The 12172-nt window shown below is 54.0% G+C and overlaps 1 protein-coding gene across 1 annotated transcript in view; it reads left to right on the forward strand.

Annotated features, from left to right (window-relative positions):
- LOC141932310 (uncharacterized) overlaps positions 1-12172 on the forward strand; it is a 328304-nt gene that overhangs the window by 230685 nt on the left and 85447 nt on the right. The window lies entirely within an intron of this gene.

Genomic DNA, 12172 nt, shown 5'->3' on the forward strand with positions numbered 1-12172 from the left:
GGACATTTCCAGAGGTGCAGAGGGGCCGGGGTGACCTGTTAGCTGCACCTGGAGCCTTTCAAAATACTGTTTCCAGGCCCTGTGCAACAGCCCTCAAGGACCGGATGTATACATGTATGGCCCCTGGGCATTTCTTCCTGGGACACGTTTTCTGGGCAGAAAAGGCGCCCACGTGAAGACGTTATTGTTCACCTATCTGACGGAGAAGAGCCCAGTGACCAGGGAGAGGCTGCCCCAGCGCTGCCCCGTCTGTTCCCCGGGCTGTGGGCTGGGGCTGTGTGTCCCATGGTGACCCGGGCTGGCCCGGGGAGAGCGGGGAGAGCGTTGCAGGGCTGGAGCAGGAATGCTCCTGTTTTCCCCAGTGGACACCTCCCCAGGAGGGACGTCCCCGAGGCTGAAAGCTGGGGTCCAGCCGGGGAACGGCAGAGACACAAACCCCCCGGACGTGGCTGTGCCCGGCCTGGGGAAGAAGTGCTCCCGAGGGCTATTGCCCGGCTGCTGCCGTGCTGCCGGGCCCTGACACGCAGACCGGGGCAAGGCTGCCCTGGGGCAGGCGGCACAGGGCCGGCTCCAGGGACACTTTCTCACTGCTGCTCCCAGTCCCACCGTCCACCCGGGAAAGGCCCCTGCAGCGGAGGCAGCCCCCTGCACCTCCGTACAGGGCATCTGCCTCCCGCTGCCCGCGGAGCTGGACACAGCTCGCTCGGCCCAGCCCGGCCCTGCGGCTCTGCCGGCCCTGCCCCACCATGACCCCAGCCCCGCTGTCAGCCCGAGGTGCAGTGGGTGCTGCCCCACGCTGCCAGGGCTGGGCTTTGGCCCTCATCTGCCCACCTACCTAATCCCCGCGCTTGCCATGGAGCAGCCCCGGCACCCTGGGCTCGCAGGGCCACTAGCAGCAGGACGAGGATCAGTGTGGGAGCCATGGTCCCCTTCACCTGCATGTGCACAGTGTTGCTGCTACTGCAGCTGCTGGCACATCTGATGTGTTGCCTGGCAACAGCACTGCACACCCCGGCGTGGCACCGCAGGCCTCTGTGACCTCACAGTGCGGCCTCTCCCCTTCAGCCACGGCCCGGGGGAGGCGCTGCCCCGGGGCAGGTGGCACAGTGCCGGCTCCAGGGACACTGTGAAGAGCATCTTTTTTTCTGAGCTGACGGCAACAGGCGGCAAGCGTGATGGAGGGCTGCTGCACTGTGGCTGTCAGCTGTGAGCTGTGCAGCTTGTTCCCCACGCTCCTGCAGCTCTCCAGCACGGGTAAGGTTTTCAGGAGCTCTTTTACAAAGGGTTGCATTTTTTGAAAAATTGTGTTGCCAGACAATGTTGAACTTTGTGTGGAACAAGGCCTGAGTAATTGAAGTGTACAGAGGAGATATCCTAACCTTGATAAGAGACACATCCTGGCAGAACTGCTGGAACAAGGCAGAAAAGAAAGAACAGCTTGGCTGGGCAACAGAGTTGGGGAACATCCAAGGAGAAGAAATTGTCCTCAAAAGTCTCGTGACCATAAAAGGGAAAAAGGAGTAGGGGGGTGACTCCCCAAACGACCACCTGAGACCCCTGCACATGCGTAGTGAAGTGTTGCAACACCTGCATTATGGAAATGTAGTAGATAGGTGGAAAGGCGGAGGCTTCTCGAAAAACGTATGAATATTCATGGCTTGAAGGTACATAAAGGGTGACCTTTTGTTTTAGTGTGTGCATGATCCCCCACGCACCCAGCGCCGAATAATGAAATGCCTGCTTCTTAACGCTACATTGGTGTTGAGAGGTTTATTCCCGATTTTGGTGACCCAGTGGGGCTGTCCAGTGTCAAAAGCTGCAGCTGCTGGTCTGTGGGGGTGGGTGGACAGGGCTGGGGGCTGCTGCGAGAGCCCTGCCTGAGGGTCCCAACGGGCTGGGAGAACAATGTGGCACCCAAGACTCTCTTAACATGGGTGTGACCTGGGTTACCCCCCCAGCCAAGGCCGAAAAGGGTGAAAGGGTGGGCACACGTGGGACTGGGTAGGTGCAGGGGCTGGACGAGGGGAAGGCAGAGGGGATCTCTGGCAGAGGCTGAGGTGGGCTGTTCCCTGTTGTTGCAGCCACCTTTCCCCACGAACGGTCCAGGCCCTCAGAAGGCTGGAGCCGTTATCACCAATGGAGGAACATATTCAGGCACGTCTCTGAGAACAACAGGTGGCATCAAGAGCAGCAGAAGTAGCTCCCCTGGTAACTGTCTCCAAAAAGGGCTGCGCTTTCCCTGCTGCAAGGCCCATCCCTCCACTGAGGGCAGCCCTGGGGGAAAGAGGGGATTCTCTGACACCCCTCATGAGACAGCAGCAGGGTCTGGAGGCTGGATTTGGGCTGGACCAACCTGACACCCAAGGGGGACTGCCTGGGCACCCAGAAAAGGCTTTCTATGTGGGATGTAAAAGTCCTGGCTGCAGACAGAGGGATCCCTCTGATGGCTGGCTCTCCCCTTTCCGAACCAGAGAGCGTGTCCTTCCCTGGCACAGTCCTGCCCCAGGACACCTCACCCCGAGGCGGGACACCTGCACGGGACACCCAAGGTCTTGGCTGCACTTGATTCAGGCCCAGGCTGAGCAGCTGCCCCTGGGACCTGCTCAGGGGCTTGGGCACAAGGGGCCTCTCCCAGCTCAGAGACACCTTTAGGCTCCATTGCAAGCAGATCCCATCCCAGGTGGCCGGAGCTCAGCCTGCGGGACTTCTCTGCTTCCTCCCTGTCCATAAGATCTCCCACTTCTCTTTCTTCCTCCCCGCATTAGATGCTAGTTCCACATCAGAGGGGAAAGGGGTGACTGTTTCCCAGGCCACAGTGGTGCCAGCAGTGGTGCCAGCTGTTCCCGGAAAGGCCTGAGTGCTGCTGGGCGCTGCTCAGGGGCTCCCCAGTGCTGCCAGGGAGGGGATGCAGCCACCACCTCCCCCAACATCCCCCACCTCTCCCACTCCACGGGGCTGTGGCGACACACTCACGGGAGGATCCCCAATGCCAGACTGGCTGTTGCCCCCGTTGACAGGGCGACTGGGCGTCCCGGCTGGCCCCAACACTGCCATGGCAACGGCGGGGACACAATGGGGGGCAGCTCCGGGACACGGGGGCAGAGGGGACAGGGATGCTCAGTGCCCAAAGCACCCAGTGAGCACAGCAAGCAGGCCCTGAAACTGCCTCCAGCACACCCGCCCGGCTCCAGCACAGCCACGGCCCCGGGTGCGTTACCCCGGCACGGGGCAGCGGCTACAGACAGTCCCTTGCTGACCCCGTTCCGCTCTCTGACCCAGTCCTGGGCCTCACCGTGCCTGGAGATGGAAAATTCCTCAGACAGACAGACCCCCCCCTCACACAGAGCTCCCTGCCCAGGTACACGGGTGCAGCTGAGACAGGGAAGTGGAGGAAGGACCAAGTCTCTTCCAGGCTTCTTCCCAATGTCCGGGCTTATCGGTTCCAAGAAGGCTTGCAAGCCAGCCACAAAATGAAGCACCAGCCATTGCCCCCAGGGGAGACCCCCGCTTTCAAAAAGAGAGCCCAGAAGTTGAAATTCACACCACCATGGATGCTCAGGACTGTGGAGTCAGAGGAGGTATAGGGTTTATATCGCTGCCCCCTCTCCATTCCGGGGGTTGGACATACCCACCTCTGCTCCCTCAGGGACCAACAAGCCCCTCTTCCCTTGCCAACACTCTCTCTGCTCCATGAGCTCCCCTCTGCTTTCCTGCACAATATCCAACTGTCACCAGTAAGCTTAGCTTGGAGCCGTCATTCCCAACTCACATTTGGCTCTCAGCTGGCTGCCTGCATTTCTGACTCCAAAAGAACACATGTGGAGCAGCCCAGGGCATGGAGAGGGGATCACACTGGCACACAGTCCAGCACAGAAGCAAGCCAGCCCCCTCAGCACTTCAGACAAGCCACCCTCCTCCATCCTAGCAGGGTCTGACCGAAGCAGGCTGCTGGCCCTGCTCTCTTCAGGGGCACAGGGAACTGTTGGTTCACGCAGGGAGCCACTCTACAGGGCTGAAAATCCTTCCCCCACGCCCTGGGAAATGCTGCTGACAGCTCTCATCCTCCTGCAGAAACACACGAACGTACAGCCAAGGGCAGCAGCAGGCGTGTGGCATTATTAACCTCTCTCTTGCTGCAGTGCCAGAAGGACACAGGGCACCATCAGCCTGCATCCCCCCGCAGCCCTGCTGCAGGCTCCGAGACAAAGCCCCAGCACAGGCACTGCCCAGCTCTGGACACCAGGACCAGAGCCCCTGGCGGGTGACACAGGCACATCAGAAACATCTTTCCTGGCATCAGTGCTGCACTCACCAGATCGAACCCACAGAGTAACTGGGCACAGCTGGTGTCTTGCAGAGGACACGGAGCTGCAGCAAAGGCAAAGACAAGGGCTGCAGTGAGGCCCCAGGGAGAGGAGGGCAGTGCTGGCACAGACAGCTTACACCATCCGTGGGAGCATTCCCTTCCTCTGTTTTAACCCATGAAGGAAGAACTCCAGCGCTCAGCGAAGGGACTGACTGCGACACTCAAACCGTTTTAGATGCTATCAAAACATTTCCTCCCAAATAACTGCAGTGAGATCACTTACCCAGCTGCATCATCATGAAGTCCCAAGCATGAATTCCCAAATGGGCAGCCCATAATCCTCTCTAATCCAAGCAGGGTTTGTACTTGTTTTCTTCTGAGAAAGAAGGGAAATAAAGTTGGCTCCTTTCAGCCATGTTTCCCCTGCCTTCCTCTGAGCAGTGCAATCCCACATTGCAGGGGAGAACATTGATTTTTTTGGTAGCACACACCTCAACACACAGCCCTGGGTTTGCTTTCTCCCTTTTTATTCCCACGTTTGGAATCAATTTTTTTCCTCACTTTCTGTTTATTTTACATCCCACTTCCAAACCCTGAGCTGGTTCTCTACTCCTTTTCTAAATCAAGACAGTATCTCAAATGTCTACATTTTGCACACCCCAACATTAGCGGTGCAACCATGATATCCAAGAAGAGTAAATTGGTTTTTCCCCACTGCTTTTTGAAACAAAGCAAAGTCCTTGGCCCCAACAAGTGTAATGCCTCCTAGGTTTTCTTTTTCTGTAATACTATGAAACCATTTAATCCAGCCAGCTGTCTTTGTGTAAATGCAGAAGAAAATTTACAAGCCTCAAGAAGTTAATCACAGCTCAAAGGGAATCTCTGACCTGGAGGTTAGCAAGGCAGTAACTGTGAGGCTGTGACTGCCAGGAGACAATGCCACAGGAAGATGGGTCCATTCTGGATGGAGGTTCAGGCCTGACTCAGCAGGGTACTGCCCTTAGGCATCTCAGCCTAAACAAGAAAGTGAACATTTGTCAAGGGCACTGATCACCTACACAGTTACAAGATGCTTCAGTAGTTGTTCCTGGGGCTCACTCTACCTTAATCCCAACTCTCCTGGCCTTGTGTTTCCTCTGGCAGCTAAAAACCACCGAAGTCTTCACCATATTGAGGGCAGAAACACGCTGCAGTACCAGCACACTGTAGGAGCAGGGCTTAGTGGCCTTTCACAGTCACAGAGGCAGAGCAGGGGTCAGCCTCTCCTCCTCCGCACCCAGCTCTTCTCCTCAGCTGGCAGGGTCCTGCCAGGACACTCTCCATCCCACCCAGTGCCATGGGGCACCACAGGCTGGGGAGCACCAGGCCCTCCACTCCTCCACCCAAGGAGGGCACAGCGCCTCCTTCAGAGCCCAAGCACATGGCAGCTCTCTACTACTGGGCATCTCACGCATTTAAAACCATGGCAATACCTGAGCACCCACAGCCCAGCAAGACCCTCTCATGGTCAGCTCCAAGGACCACACTAAATGCCACAAGTGGACCTTCCCTCCAACTTCTTCAGGCCAAGAAAAAAGAACTTCATGTGCTTTACCTGGTCCACCACAGCTTGGTTGGCATTTGCAGCTTCTGGCATCACTTGGCAGCTCCATTTGCAGTGGGACGGGTCTCCTTGGCTCCTGGCTTCACAGCAAATCGGTCATCCAAAGCCCCAGCAGGTCCAGTACCTCTCCTGCAGGCCACTTTCAAACACCAACACCTGGGTCTGCGATTTGAAGCAAAGGAGAGGAAGATTAGAAAAAACAAGAGCTGTAAGTGGGACACAGGGAAGGGACAAACTCAGCCCGTGACATGCATTTCAGCCTCAGCCCACAGGAGCCCCAGGCACAGTCATGGCAGCTACAAAGCACCACAGCGTGTTCAGAAGCAGTGCTGGGAAAGGAGCAGCTTGCTTTCTTTATGCCTTGTGAAGCACTGAAGGGACAAGCTGGTCTCCTCGCCACTGCCAGGCCAGCGGGTGCAGCTCCCTGCAGCACACGGGCTGTGCCAAGAGGTGCTGGGGCAGCCTGAAGGCACCAGCTCTGCTGGCCAAGGAAGTTACAAGGTGAACAGGCATCAAGAAAAAAGGCAAAGTGGAATGTGGCTTTACCTGCTCTGGGCAGTTGCCTTCACAGGCTTAATACAACCACGCAACAGCCACAACTGCTGAGTTTGAACTCAAGCAAAATCCCAAAGCAATTGCTGGATTAGTCAAATATTTGGCTGCATTTGTATCCAAAAGTCTTTTGTCAAAAAACCTGGGCATTTTGTTAAAGAACAGATACACAGAGGCCGTCCTGGGCTCGAACCTGAGCCAGGGCTTCATGATTTTTAAACAGGGCACCTAGTGCACCCCTTCAAAGAGCCTCTGCTCTCTGCCGTGGAAGTACTGTCAGACTCCACAGCTTTGATGTGATTGAGGTCTCCACGCTGACTCCCAGCACATCACATTCTGGCAGTGGGAGCAGAGGGGCAGGTTTTCATTTTCCACATAGAAATCGTCCAAGCTGAACTGTTAAACCAGCTCCTTGGGTTCTCCCTTTGAACCTCTTCCCACCCTTCACACATCCCAAGAACTACCATGAATCAACGAGCCAGAAACAAAACCAGCCCCAAACATCTCCTGCAGATTCTCCTTGAGAGAAATCTTCCCACTCATGAAAAAACAGCTTTGTAATAAGCATATGGCCCCAAAAGCAGAGGGGAAAACCCTTCAAAACACAAAGCAGGAGCGGAGCCACTCGTGAAATCAGACCAGGTGATCAGAAACGCTGATCGGTCTGTGCAGGGAGCATCAAAGGCCTGAAAGAATGAATCTGCCGAGCCACTGGTATAATTTAAAACAGCTGGGGTTTTAGAAGACAAGACAGTAGCCACATTAAAAAAAACAAAAATGAGGATAAAAAAATTAAAAGGTAGGCACCCCAATGGGCCCAGAAACAGCCAGGTTTGCATCTCAGTGACCATCAGCACAAACATCTCTGAGTCTCAAGGCTCAGCGTTGCAGGACAGACCCGCCCAACCCGGAGCTGTCAGCCTCACGGCAGAGCTTCTGTTTCCCATTACCAGGTCTGTTACAGGAGCAGCTCAAGAGGGTGCAGGTTTTATTTGAGCAGCCTCTCTCTGCCAAGGATGAAAACAGGGACCTGAGTACCCCAGTTATGACTTCTTCTCACACTGAAAAGTCTTCCTAGTGCACCCTGGCACCTGATCTCATTAAAAGGGAAGAGGGGGAGCAGATGGAAACCAAAAGCAGCTGCCAGCTGCCAACCACTGACCCCGTCCGACTCCATTGCTCACCCCACTGTGGCAGAGGCACAACTGGCTGCTCCTGGAAGGACAACAACAAGGCCAGCAGGAGACAAGGAGGATTTCAGGTGGGCAATAAACAGCAGGAGCAGATGAAGTCTTGGTAAATAAGAGATCCTTTGTCAGGAAGAAATTCATCTGCAATCAGGAAAGACAACACATGAGGACTGTGCCACGCCCGGGACCATCCTGTCCCTGCAAACAGGGAGGAGCGGTGTGCTGGCTGGAGCAGCCACCATGTCTCAAGCCTCCCCAGCACGTCTCTCCCTCCAGGCACCAGCAAACCCAGCAGCAAAGTCCCGGTACATGAGCTGGGATCCCCGGCAGGGCCTGCAGGAATCACACTCCTATCCCACAGCCTCTAGTTCAGGTATTCAAGCACTCCAGAAAGCCTCAGCAGACCCAGGTGATGTCCTGTAAGCAAGAGCATAAGAGAAGGTACATATATCCACCACCCTTCCCTCCAAGGTGTTTACTTCATTCCTATCCCCAGAGCATCCCCCGTGGGCTCCACCACAGAGACAGCCCTGACACTTTCCCTTACAAAACCGCACGGGGACTCCCAGGGCAACCAGGCCAGAGAAGAAACCTTCCTCATTTCCTGAACCAACCCAAAACTACTTTTTCCTCTTTCCTATAGATAGAAAAAATAAAATCCCCCCCATGACAGAGGCAGCACCTAAGATGGACCAAGGGTGACATTAAAGGTCACAGATTTGCAGTCATCTAATTACAGCTCTGCCAGGGACCAGGCAAGGTGTTTGATCTCACAGGGACTCAACTTTCCTACCTGCCAGGCCAGTCCAGCAATACAGATTTGGGAAAAGGCAAAGTCTCAAGGGCAAGCAAACAGCTCACATTCAACACGGTGAATGCTACGGAGAGGCTTAACTATCCTCTCCGTATTCAGCCTCTCTGAGCAGTCTAGTGTTTTTCACAACATAGAGAATAAAATTTCTTAGTAGAAAATGGTATCTTTTACCAGACTAACTGGATGGGAACAGAAAGTTTTACTGACAAACCCTACCTTCTCCATACCCTTACAGCACGTTGGCTAGATCAGCATTCCTGAAAATATGTGCCTGCAGCAGTCCTGAAAGGCGGGGAAAAAAGCATCTCCGCTTGGTGGATAGAACTGGGATGCAGATGATATTGCACAGGAGAATTAAGGTATAAGGCTATTATGCATCAGTTTTTCTCCATCAGCTGCCTACAAGCAGGGTCCTGTCCCACAGAAGACACGAGGTGTCACACTCCCCATTTGCTGTGGGCTTCGATGCCTGGCACATCTGCAGCCAGGTTACAGCTGCCTGCCTCCGGCCTTGGCCACCCACCTAAAAACCTTGAAGAGGGGAATGGAAGGGCACCGAGCATCCAGCTGGTGCCTTCAGCCCTCAGCATCCTCCATCTCTAAAGAAAAACAGAGCAGGGCAAGTAAAATCATGCCCAGGCACCAAGACCTTCTAGAGGCATCCATCAGCTGACCTTCTGACTGAGAAACAAACATCTAGGGTTTCTCTTTAGCACAGCCTCAAGGCACAGACCTTCTTTTAACCCTCCCTGGCTGCTGTTCCCACCTTTTTAATCAGGAACTGGATGCTGATTTCTCCCAGACAGGTTCACAACACCTCGCTGGGCTGAGCACAGAAAGATGGCTTCTGTTTAATTTTCCTATGACTAGAAGACAGAGGTTTCCAAACCTGTTTGGAAACTTTTTTTTCCCCTGTCTGGTCTCACCAGCACTGGGAACTCCTTTTACAAATGATATCTCATTAAAGATACATCTGGGATTAACCAAGCCAGCTACATCAAACCTTCCCAAGGAATAGCTGGGCTGCAGGGGAGCTGATGAACCTCCTCATGGAGCAGATCTGGGTAACTAGCCCAGCAAGGAGACTGCTCAGGAAGCCTCCTTGTGAGTAACACTTCTTCTCCATGAGCAAGAGCAGTGACAGCTTTGCACGCTGACTCTGGGAGGCTCCAGCTGCTGACAGAACACAGCTCCCTCCTCCGCTGGTTTGCAAGCCCTCCCTCCCCAGGCAGAGGCAGCAGATGAGGTAGCCAACCTCCCTTCAGACAGGACATCTGAGTCTATAATGGCAGCTTCCATCCCTGGGCTTAGCTTCCTTCCTCTCCACAGCTCAGAGAGCTTTTCTGCCTCGTTGGACTCACTGGTCCCTCCCTGCCCTGAACTCGAGAGAGGGCCCTGGGGAGGTTGGACTGGCCCCTCCACGCTTTCAAGCTTGCTGGGCTGTATCTCTGTGCAATCCACAGTCCCTGCACATAAGGGCAGCCCTTTTTTTAGTCTCTCTGGCAAAGTGAGCTGAAAAGCAGCTGGGGAGAAGCATTCACTTGGGAGAGCAGGATTTCTCCTTCCCAGCGAGCGGCATTTGTAGGGCAGCAGACAAACTGGCTGACATTTGCCGAGAGCTCTGAAGGCACACAACCCTCCAGAAATGCCCATCGTTAGTCCTGCTGTTCTTGTCTGTCTCCCACAAAAGCTACGACACAAAAGCACAACCCTTGCACACATCCTGTCTCCCTACGCTTCTCCTCCTTGACTTAACTGTCCCCTTGAGCCCACAGAAAACTTTCAAGGCCTAGAAACACCTGGTATGAAATGAAAACAAAGGTCAGATATCAAGTGCAACCTCTCCTGGGGATGTACGCCCAACAAGAAACCCTCTCTCATCATGGTCATAATGCAGGTAAGCCTGAAACAGCTGCTCTTGAGGAAAGAAGCAGTACAAGGAGCTCCTCCCCAGCACATCGCTCCCAGAGCCCTGCTTGATCCCCGGGCAGGGCAGGGGCTGCTGCCAGCATGGGCTCCCTGCCTTCCCAAATTCCCCCCTCGACATTCCCACTTGCCCCAGGTCTATGTACAGGTTCATCTGGACACTTCACAGCAACAGCAGCTGTCTTTCCAGTCAAATAAATTCATCTAGAAGAGAAAAGGCAGCCAGCATCTGCTCCCTGGCAGAGCTTGCAGCAGACAGCAATATTGCTACATTTCTCCATGTTTTTTAATGCTTTTTTCTCTTCCTTTCACTCCTCATAAAGCAGACTGCATGGGTCATCAGCAGGACCAGGCACAGAAACATGGAAAAATTTAGGAGGAAGAGACTTTGGATGTCTCTGGTCCAACCCCTCTGCACAAAATGGACAATTTCAAAGTTCAAACAGATTGTGCAGGGATGCGTCCAGCAGTGTGAAATATCTCCCAGGATGGAGATTCCCCACCTCTCTGGATTACAATAAGCCTTTACCTGCCTTTAAAGTTACCAGATGTTTGTCCTCAGCTACAGCACAGGCTCCAAGAGATACTGTGTGTTGTGACCCTGCAGCCTTTGTTCTGGAAGTGAACCTCAGCACGTGCCTTCAAAGTCCTTGGCTCCTGGAAAAGAAGAGAAAGTCTCCTGGTTTGAGTGGATTTTTGTTTTTAAGCAGCCATCTGCTGAGACCAAAATGCCAGTTGCTTCATACCAAAGATAAAAGCCAAAGCCAGGGTACAGCAGAAAGGCAGGGAGGTCATCGACCTTGTGCATAGGAGTGCCAGATGTGCCATGGGCCAATAATCCCACGGAAATAAAAGGTACCACTTGCCTTTAAATATGGGTGATTGCAGCAAATTGGTGCAGACTTGTGTCTGCTCCAAGTACTTTAAAGTGCTAACGTCTGCCCTGGGGCCTTTTCAGTAAGAAGCCCTTGGAGACACAGGCTGCCAGCCTTGTGCCAGCCAGAAGAGGAGAGGGCGGCATGTCAGTGATTCTGGCTGAACTGGCTCTCGTCACAAAGTCGGGAGGAAGAATTTGATTTTTTTGGTATGTTGTGCTACATCTCTTTGTGCTTCTCTTTCCCGGAAAAACTAAAGGTGATGGTTGGAGCAGTGACACAGACCGGGCATGTCCCAGTCTCAGTCAGGGTCACCTACGTTATAGGAATGGTAAGGTCTGGTCCCCCAACGCCACCCGGAGCTCCCTGCAGTGGTAGGAGGGGGTTAACTGGGAAGCACCGATGCCTGTTCCACTTGCTGGTCTGTCAGCTGAGTACAGACAGAGCAAGTCAGGGATGGACATCCAGACAGACAGTTGCTTGTACAAACCAAAGTGTTTCAGCCAGAAAATACTGAAGAGAGGCCAGAGTCCCAAACAACCTGATAGTAGAGCATGTGCTAAATGGGCTGATGGAAAGGAAAGGAGGAAAAGGGTTCCTGAAGCCCCCAAGCCCCACGGGGCAGGAAAAGTCAGAAAGCAGGCAGCATTCCTGAGAGTCAGGCCAGCTGTAAGTGAGCCCAGCTCATGGGCTCAGAAAAGCAGAGCTGTAACTCGTACTGAGCGCCAAGATCTGCTCAGCTCAGATATGTCAAACACTCGATAAAACAGCAGCTCTGGTTTGGGTTTTTTTTCCACTGGATGCATAATCTTTTCTATCAGGATGCAATCAGGAACCCAACTCCAATTTGGCTTTGCGACAGCCTTTCCTCTGATCAGGAACCTGGAGATCTCAGCTCAGCCACTC

This window comes from Strix aluco, chromosome 19 (assembly GCF_031877795.1).
Source record: "Strix aluco isolate bStrAlu1 chromosome 19, bStrAlu1.hap1, whole genome shotgun sequence".
In the NCBI taxonomy this organism is placed as follows: Eukaryota; Metazoa; Chordata; class Aves; order Strigiformes; family Strigidae; genus Strix; species Strix aluco.